This window comes from Neopelma chrysocephalum, unplaced genomic scaffold (genome assembly GCF_003984885.1).
Source record: "Neopelma chrysocephalum unplaced genomic scaffold, ASM398488v2 Primary Assembly neopelma1_61b, whole genome shotgun sequence".
NCBI classification, from domain to species: Eukaryota; Metazoa; Chordata; class Aves; order Passeriformes; family Pipridae; genus Neopelma; species Neopelma chrysocephalum.
The window spans coordinates 13597375-13604729 of NW_020897717.1; the positions used below are offsets into that span (position 1 = coordinate 13597375).

A 7355-nucleotide genomic window follows, 5' to 3' on the forward strand; every position below is an offset into this window, starting at 1 on the left:
AGAAGGAAAGCTGTAAATTCCCATTCTCATTTGGTGTCCAGGGGCCACCAACCCTACCTGGGGATTAAACGTTTGGTCTCAGTCACTCCTCTAGAGCACATTACTTCAGTAGAAGTGTCCCAGGCTGCCCATCCCAGGGTGGTGAGGGCAACTCTCTAAACACCTGAAACTCGAGGCACCACTCTTCCCAGGCACTTGAGGAAATGGACCAGGATATTCTGAACTTACTGCACAGGAAAGTGCAGTAAGATACTTCTGTGACTCTAACCCACAAACTGTTATCTCTAGCAGCAAACATATGGCAAAATCAGAAACAGAGCTGGGAACAAAACCGTATTTTCAGTTCAATTACTTTTCCCAGGAGGAATAAAGAGAAATCACCCGGCCCCAGTTACACATACAGCACCTAAGTAACAGTTGGTTTTTCACAGTTTATGTAATATTTATTATATGTGCATCTTTCCTCCATCCACCTTAAGAGAGTTTCAGAACAAAACCCAAAGTGTTCCTTGATTACCAAAGACTGTATGCCTTTGGGACTCAAATGTGTCTCACAGGAAGGGGAATGTGAGTACTTGAGGATGGTGCCTAATAGTTGTGACAGGTCTTTCATTTTGCCGTTCCCAGTAACTGAAACCTGGAGCAGACCCACATCTGTGTCTCACTTGAGTAACAGCATCCTCAGTGGAGCCCAATATTCAAACCCTTGCAAACAGGACTTGGCTGAGACAACAGCCTCCCATCTACAGCAGTGCTGGCCATGCTAGGACACATTCCTAGTTCCCTACCACCCACTGAGTTGCAGAAGGAACTTGGTACCTATAGCTTTACAGCTCCTTGGAAGAAACCATCACAAAAAGTTTATTTAAACAAGGATTCTCTTGCCTATTATTCATCTTTGTTTCTTCTGTCTGAAAACAGCTATACAAAAATGAACCTGAGGTTTTTTGGTTGTTTTTTTTGTTTTGTTTTCTTTTTCAGCAAGGAGTTTTGAGCTATCCTGTTGCTACATTTTATTTCCTTACAGCCCACTTGAAATCTTCTGAGTCCATTTTTACACTGATGATAATAAGACTTTGCATTTATGCTGCCAACAAACATGTTGCCTTCTCTTTGGTAGGCTGCAGGGGTAGTGCTGGACAGCTATAGAAACAAGGCACTGAGTGAAGCAGCAGAGTCCATACTGGAGTAAGGATGGGCACTCTGGATTTCCTGGTTCCTCTGCCTCACACTCATTTCCGAATTGTCTGTTTTCCAAAGAACTTTAAAATCGTGATGGGAAAATGTGATCAGTATGTTTTTAGCTTGGTTTTATTTGGAAAAGGGTTTATGTAACCACAGTGGTTGCCAACCCCTCTTCCAAGTAACCTTCAAATCTGCTAACTGATTTTAGACAAATTCGAGAGGATTAACAGCCTCAAAGATGGTCCTCGCATTCCTGCACTTTTTGGAAACCAACAACTGAGCAGAGACCTTCAGGTCAGTGTCTCTAGAGAGGGAGAATGAAGCTATTCCACCCTCTGCTCAGCAGCACAGACATGCATATACACGTATATACATACAAAGACATGAACATGCATGTTTAGGGGCAGATCGACCAGCACACGCAGAGCTCTGGGTCAGCTACTTCCTGCCTCGTGGGCTTCTGCAGGGGACATGCGAGGACAAGAAGATGGGTGATGGCAGCACACAGCTTTCAATGTGCTGACCCTTTCGGGCAGCTGGCATGGCTGACACACGGGCCAGGGCTGAGGGGCACCGTGCAGCCAACACTTCATCTGCAGGGAGCTTGGGGTGGGTTCAACACAGATCAGGGCGGGGGGAAAGCACAGAGGACAGTGCACGCAGCTTCACTGCTCAGAGCACAGCAAGACGTGTGGGTGTTGCTGCACTTTCTTCCCCCACCCACCCAAAGACAGCCGGTCCCTCGTGGTGGCTCCAGGAGAGGAAGGCCTCATGCTGCCCCAGAGGCGTGAAGCGCTGGGTGACCGTGCTTTGTCCTCCCCTGCTGGGCTCCAGGAGTGTCTCTGTCTTGAAGGCAAAGGCCAGGCTTGGTCAAGTCCCCTTCTGCGCTCTGAAGAGCACTACTATGTCCTTTGGCTAAGACCCAGGCTTTCTAAATGTTTTCCAGAAGGAGATGATCTTTTTTATAGTAGCATAGATGGACACAACTTCTTCTGAAGCCAGGGCAGGAAAGGAGAAATATTCTATCTCTTTCCCAGACTACATAACTGTCATGAAAACACCTTTCACTTGTAGCTGTGTAATATCTTGAAGCAGGTAGTATCTTGATTTTTTTTTTAAAGAACCTAAGGATCACCAGCTACTTTGCTATCACAACCAGAAACATTTTATTATAATAAATAGCTTCAAATCTGATCTGGATCAGAGAAGTAACCCTGAAGCAATGAAATTAGATTACTCCTTTCTTGTTTCAGGGAGATGAAATCATAAAGTATTTGAAGACAACATTTCTTCTGCTTGCATCCCTCACATTAATTAAAAACACAACAGGAGAGAATAATGAGGCAGGGACAGCGCTGTTCCCCTACAGTATGACTTAGGAAAAGTGATGTTTCTCCAGAGAGAAATACTGATGCTCAAATATGAGCAATGAGCACCACAACATCCATTACACGAGCTGGCCTAAGAGCAAAGAGAGATGCATGGATTCTCTCTTTACACATCCCTTGTGTGCTTTGTCACCTTTCTGAAGAACGCAAAGAACTGAATTTTCATAGACACATCAATCCCTGCCTCCTCTTCAAAGCTGCACAAAAATGTTGTTAAAAAGACAAGATTTTTTTTTTTGCATGTGATAATGGATGTTTGTCCAAAAGAAGAGTATTTAGACTATCAAAGTAATTTTGAAAGGGCATCATATCTGTTGTGTGCTTGAACTTCTTTCCCATGGAAAGCAGAGTGTCAGGGAAGAGGAAGGCTGCACACCAGGATCTCTCACACTACTTTGGAGTAGGGATGCAAGCAGTGCACAAGCTTAAACTTGAAAAGAGACTTCATAGCACCTTATCCAGTTTCTGTTTTAAATGGTAATTGTTAATGGAAAAATCACAGCAGATTATTTTTCCTGATTTTTTAAATCTAGTTCTAGCTCACGTTTTGTAGCCAGTGTTTCAAAGACAAGTGGATCATTCCTGCGTAATTCGAAGAACAATGATTTTTAAAAGAATTTATTGGCTTATAACTGCAAAACCACAGGGAGTTTCCTCAGGCACATCTCAATCAAACAGGACTTAAAGCTTCACAGGAAGAAGAGAAGGCGAGCCTCCACCATATGTTTAGATCCTTCCATGCCTAAAATACCCCAAGGACCACCTCCAAAAGCCACCCAAACTCAGCAGGAAATGTTCCCTTGATTTTAATAACATATTACTCAAAAAACCCCGTGCATTTGCACAAGACAGAGTAATCCATTGGCACTTGCCAATTAAAATGGATACATTAAACTCAAATACCTTCTGGTTACTACAGTTTCTTTAAGAAACAAAGCCCAACAGTGCTGAATCTGTCAAACCATTAAAACCCACAGAACATCTTATTTCACAAGAAGACTGAAGCTATGCTGCAATTCCTTTTTCACAAAACTTAACAAGGAAAGGAAAGCATGCCAGATTTGCTGCTCTGTACGTCTGATGAGGTAGTCCCAGGTGCACTAGGCTTCCCTCAGGACACAGAAAATCAGGTGTGATGAGGACAAAGGTAGGCAAGCCATGACAGCCTGTTAGGAGACACACCATGTCTGCAGAGAAAATATTTCCTGCTATTTATTTCATACTATTGCAGCCCAAAACAGGTCGCTGGTTTGTGCAACAAAGAACCAAACCCTGTGAAACACCAGTGAAACTGAATTCAGCAGGGAATTGGGTGGCAGGCTGGGTAAAGGAGTTTAGAAAAGAGAATACGGTAGTATAAGAGAATTTGCAGGGATAATTCATGAACCAGCTGTCTGAAGAGCCATTCCCTTCGTTCACTTCTCCTGTTAGCATCTGAATGCAAGATATGGCAATAAGATCATATGGAATATGCATGAAATTACCTCACTGTGCTTAACGAGATGGACATAAACTCACAGCAACACGGTTGACATCTGTGGACTGACACCAGCTTTACAAGCAGTTAAACATGTATTTGTTCAGTGGGGCTGTTAAGGACAGCCACAGAGCTAATCAGCAACAAGTAAGTCATTCTTTAATAACACCTTAGTCCAGACTGAGCAAGACCATACCTATTCTTACATTAGCCACCCTATTTTCTAGCTTGATGCTTTGTCTCAGTGTAGAGAAGGTCTACGACATATCTTTCAAACTCTGCTCCTTCTTTACAGCTTTCCTCAGGAAGAGGAAACTTTTCTGTGTGTTGCTCCCAATAACATCCAGCATTCCTCCCCACCATGGGAGTGCCTCTTACGAAACTCTCCCACAGGAAAGCAAAAGCCAAACGTGTCATACCAGCCAGGCAGTTCGCAGAGGGCCTGTCTACTTCTTTCACAGGGCTTTTACCAAACGGCTCCTATTAGCCCTCCACTGCTTTCGGTATTAATTCACTGAACCAGATGAAAAGAACCCATGCTTGGGGAAGTCCTGGTTTAAGCAAGGGGACACACAAGTTTAATCTTATTGCAAATCAGCAGAAATTTTACAGAGCACGTATAAACGTGCATCTTTACACGTTTGGCACACATTTAAAGGTAAGTCATCCTACAGATCTTTCTTAAAAAACCTGTGTGGTAAAAACTCACTTTTCAGCATTTGAACTCTGTTAAAAGGATTTTCCTCATCTCTTGACGCAGTCCTTAGGTTCCACCTAGTGGCTTTCAACAGCCATGAACAGCAGACTAGATAGGCATTTATCACCTGAATGCTTCATTTTCACATCTGTGTGTCTAGCTGCCGAAAGAATCATAGAGTCTTCTTTAAACGTATGATTTATCTTGCCATCTCCCTGAAAATTCTCTTGGTCCTCTGAGGGAAATTTTCCAACTACAGTTATTCTAGTTTAAACATCTAAATCAAACGGGTATTAAATTAAACCAGAGGATATTCCTGTGCTAACGAAACTGAGCGTATGGACTGGCCAAGAGAATTAGCAGCTTGTAGACAGGAGCTCTGCAGTGCTGCTGTGCCTGTCAGACAAAGCAGCTGCCGTGTCCTAGCCAGGTCTCAGCAGGATACCTGCTCCCTTAACACAGCTCAGTGGTACAAACCTGTCACACCCAGTGAGATGTCTCTGAACCGCTGACATTGTCAGCATCGACCCCCATCACAGTCAACTGAGAAATAGGCACCATGACTTAAAAGACTTATTGTAGAGGTTTACCTCCAGGTGAGATGAATTACATCCCAGAAGTGTCTAATTTCCATTACAAAGAGAAGTCAGGGGGCTTACTGGTAGCGTGGTACTACCATCACACCCTCTGAATCCCACCCAGGGTGTTTGACTAAGAAAGACTGTCTTGTGACACAGTATTTGAGGTGTAGCCCCCCCGTGCAGTGAGCTCTAAGTGGGCAGCAAAATATGGAAGCAGGGAAATCACAACAGTTACACATTTGCACTTAAGTTAAAAAGCCCAGTGGTGGCAGGCAGCCACACTACCACAGAAGACTTATTTCAACACTGTTCTGTTCTCAGAATACATCTTACCCTGCTGCTCAGATGTGTTAGACTGATGAAGGTAGAATTGTCTTATAGCATGAGAAGTGTAAGACAGTTCTGCTCCTGCCTACTTTAAGGTTATAAAACAAGCTATGCTTATATTTCATTTCCCCGAGGCATTAGCAGAACACTCACCACAGACATTTTAGCCCTCTTCAGAAGAGCTTTACCAACCCTAAAGAGTCACTATCTTCAAAGGAAAGGGCAAAAAGGCGACCAAAGAAATGTGAAACTTCATTAATTTATCAGCTGCCACATTGGAGGTCAAAAGCAGATACTTTAAAGTAATTTTAGTGGCTTACATAAACAACAAGACAGAGTTCACCAGAACTGGTCTAGCTTGTCCACAGAGATCATATCCATTTAAAGAAAAGGTGAAATAAAAACTACAGAAAAAAATAAAAAGAGGATGTTGACCTAGTTCATAATTTGTGGAGTGTGGGATGGATGAAAGGCCTTTAACTCCTTAATTCAGCTTTTTCTGTCTATTCTCATTTCAAGGAGCTTTACTTTTGGTCACACGCAGTTTGAAGCTTGCACCCAGCAAATCATGTCTGCTTTTCTAGAACATTACTCCAGTGTGCAGCTAAACTGCTCAGATTTATTACCCTGTAGTGGAGTCTCTCAATTTCCTCTCCACAGCTTATCTTTTCACCGTCACCTAAGCTTTCATGGAGCAAGTCTGCACGTGACAGACTGGCTCTTTTATGCAAAGAAAAGGAGAAAATCCTCAAATAGCCTCAAACTTCCTTGCTCAGTAAAAATCAAGAGAGAAATGAAGGTTGCACAACGCCTATCCTGCTGTTGGGTTCATCCCCCAGTCAAACCCGACTTGTGGTTTATTTGCAAGAGGGTTAAACCAGTCTTCCTGCAACAGTTATTTCACAAAACCTAATAGGTTTTACAACAGTAAGTTGTTTATAATCTACTTAAACTGCATATTTCTCCGCACTCTGCACAAAACCACGTGCTGTGCAGCCTTACCTCCCAAAACCTTCCGTCAGGGAGGGACTGCTCCCTCCTTCACAGCACGGGAGGGACGCGGAATCACTCCCGGGAGCAATCCTCTCGTAAGCCTCAGGGTACCACTGAAACACCCCCACCACCACGGCAACTTCTCTCGGAATTTGCGGCAGGTGCGACCGCCCACTGATAAAGGGGGGAAGGGGGCCGGCCACCCTCGGGCAATGCCGTGGAGGTGAGCTGGGAGCGGGATTCACACCCCCGCCACGGGCAGCTTTTCCCATGGAAAACATGGGTGCGGGGCGGCTCCGGCTCAGTGCCGGGGGTGCTGAGCATGAGACGCCCCCAGACAGCTCCAAGGGGCCGGGAGCCTTGGAAGCGCCAGCGGCGGGACTGCCGCCCGGGCCGGCAGACACCCCGGCGAAGGGCAGGGCTCGGGGGGCGGCGGGCGGATGGTGCCCACCCGGACCCTGCGGCTGGAGGCACCCCCGGAATCCAGGAGGAGCGCGGGGAAGCGGTGCGGGAGAGGGCCAGGAGCCGTCGGCAGGGCTGGAAATGATAGGTGGCTCCATAGCTCAGTGGTTAGAGCACTGGTCTTGTAAACCAGGGGTCGCGAGTTCGATCCTCGCTGGGGCCTCTCCAGCTTTTCCTCCTCTTTTTTATCATTATCTCCCCGCTGACCAAGCTGTGGGCTTGGGGTCGCTCCCCGCCGGGCGAGA

At 45.3% G+C, this 7355-nt stretch overlaps 1 non-coding gene across 1 annotated transcript; it reads left to right on the plus strand.

Moving 5' to 3' along the window:
• Positions 1-7200: 7200 nt before the first annotated feature.
• Positions 7201-7273, plus strand: TRNAT-UGU. Its single transcript has one exon. It is a non-coding gene; the product is annotated as a tRNA-Thr (tRNA).
• Positions 7274-7355: the final 82 nt, after the last annotated feature.